General features: G+C 36.4%; 1 long non-coding RNA gene across 1 annotated transcript in view; it reads left to right on the forward strand.

Moving 5' to 3' along the window:
• Positions 1–2,076: 2,076 nt before the first annotated feature.
• Positions 2,077–2,683, forward strand: part of LOC107699241 (uncharacterized) — a 6,841-nt gene continuing 6,234 nt past the window's right edge. Inside the window, exon 1 of the long non-coding RNA XR_001635437.1 lies at positions 2,077–2,200. This is a non-coding gene — a long non-coding RNA (uncharacterized LOC107699241). The remainder of the gene's footprint in view (positions 2,201–2,683) is intronic.

A 2,683-nucleotide genomic window follows, 5' to 3' on the forward strand; every position in this document is an offset into this window, starting at 1 on the left:
TGCAGCATTTACTTTTTCTGTAAAAATTACATTGTTAAACACTTACACTTTCTCTTCATCCAATGTCAGTCGATAATAGACATTCCTAGTAATAGTTATGAACATCACTATCACTAAGATGTTGTCCATGTCTTTCATGGTGGTACTGAATCCATTTTTTATACTAATAGAATTCTGGTGGGAAATTGCAAAAACATATGTGTTGAGTTATTTTGACATATTCAACATGTTCACTCATTTCAGTTAGGTTCCATATTTGAATGCAGCTAACATTTATCATTTATATCATCTTATTTGCCATCATTTTAGATGGTAAGAGACTGATCCACATCTTAACAACACCCCTTACTGTGGTAAAATTACTATTGCACAGCTTCCTGTGGCTTATTGCTTTAATATCAGATAGTGGTGAATGACAACAAATATTTATTTCTGTAAGCAGCGATTTTTCGCTTAGTTTGAGGAACACATCATGATGTACTTCTGCTTTATCGAGTATCATTCTGAGCAGCCGGTTTTGTGTGACAGTTGCTCTAATGCACCAAAATGTTATTTTACTAAATGACCTCTCTCTCTTCTCTCTCTCTCTGTCTCATTTCATGCATGATTACACTTGTGATGGAGCTTTTGGCTTTTGTTTAATTACACACGGTCAGTCACATCTCATTGAAAAATTAAAACTCATTTAGTCTAAAAACTCCTTAAAAAGCTTGATGCTTCTGTTGGTTTCCAACATAAAAACCCTTAATCCCATCTCTGCTAAAAACCTCCTTAAACCCAGTCTTTAACAAGAGCCTTGAACATTTTAAGAAAGGAACAAAAGCTGGATTATCTTTATGTATGTATGTGTGTGTGTGTGTGTGTGTGTGTGTGTGTGTACAACAGGAAAACCAGCAGAGGGCCCGACAGAGGCAAGAGCAGGAAAGAGAAAAGGAACTTCAGTTCAAGCGGAAACAGAGAGAGTTGGTTGGCCAGGGACACAAACCTTTCTACCTAAAGAAATGTAAATCTGTCTTTGTTCTTATCCTGTTCCATGACTTTTTACCTTGTTCACATATATTGTGATATAAGTTCTTTTGAAGAACATTTGTTGGTGAATGTCGTACTAGTCAGTTTTGTGAGCATCAGTGTTCATAACTATGTGTTATTTAGAAAAGAACATCAAATAATATATGGTATTATGATCATTTTTAGTTTATAACATCTTTAAAACCCTTCTACAGCTGACAAGAAGAAGCTGGAATTGGCTGCCAGTACAGCTGGACCTTCAGTTGTCAATGCTGCCAGGGGTGGAGATGATGAAGTCAGTCGCATCTGAAGTATGGCGAGAGAGCGGTACAGTACTGTTTGCACACGTTGAACATTTAATGTCACTCTCCATTTCAGATTCTCACTCTGTTGCCCTCCAGCAGACTGTGTCGTTTTGCGTTGGTGTGTGTCTTTCAACACACTTCTGCACATAATTTGAAAAATGTATCTTTATAATTATTCCTTTTTTCTTTCTTTTTGTTCTGATGTTATACTCAAATACCCCTTTCTCTTCCTCTCGCTCCATTTCTCTCTCTTGCTCTGTCTCAGTGATCATGTATGCGTGACGAGTTAATATGTTGCACTGGCTGCGGCCCAAGCTCACAGAATGAACAAACAGCTTTTCATAATTACTAATAAGGCAAAGCGGAGCACAACTGGTCATTTCTCTTCCTTTCATACACATCCTTCCATTCTGTTCCATTATGTAGTGTTATAGCAGTTTGAATGTATATTTCCCCCCAATAATTTACAGACCCTCATGTCATTCCAAAGCTGTATAGCTTTCTTTCTTTGGAACACAAAGGGGAGAATTTTTTATGAATTATACACTTTTAAGCTATATATACAGTATATATATATATACACACACTCACCCTTATTCTTGTTCTTATGTACCCATTGTGAGTGTCCTAGGGATAGTTCACCCAAAAGTGAAAATTATGTCAGTTGTTTCAAACCTATATGACTTTCTTTTATCTTTCAACTATTAAATACAAAGCAAGACATTTTGAAGAATGTTGGTAACCAAACAGTTGACACACCGGGCAGAGCTGGATAAGAACGCAGAGCTGCGGGTGTTTGCTGAGGCACTGGAGGCCGTTTGTGTCGAGACCATTGAAGCTGGTTTCATGACCAAGGACCTGGCCATCTGCATCAAGGGCATGTCTAAGTATGTCCATTATCTACTCTGGGACACTTGCTCTGAAATATTTGGTATTTATTGTGGATCATATTTGGTTTGAGTGGTGTTGGACTGCATGAATTCAGCGTTAAATGCTTGATATGGCATAAAAAACGTTGAAAACTTGATATTAATGCAGATTTTAAAGGATAGCAACAAGACTTTATTAGCCTGTGTAAAGTTATTTTAGATTTTATATATATATATATATTTTTTTTTTTCTGTTTGACACTTTCTAGTAATGGTGTCTTTAGTTGGTTTTGAATTTCAGGTAACACTTTAGAAAAGGGAAAACATATTCACTATTAACTAGGACTTTTGCCTCAAACTCCTAATTTGCTGCTTGTTAATAGTTAGTAAGGTCGTTGTTAAGTTTAGGTATGGGTGGATTAAGGGATCTAAAATACAGCCATGCAGAATAAGGCATTAATATGTGCTTTATAAGTACTAATAAACAGCCAATATGCTACT

This window comes from Sinocyclocheilus anshuiensis, unplaced genomic scaffold, assembly GCF_001515605.1.
Source record: "Sinocyclocheilus anshuiensis isolate Anshui unplaced genomic scaffold, SAMN03320099.WGS_v1.1 scaffold847, whole genome shotgun sequence".
NCBI classification, from domain to species: Eukaryota; Metazoa; Chordata; class Actinopteri; order Cypriniformes; family Cyprinidae; genus Sinocyclocheilus; species Sinocyclocheilus anshuiensis.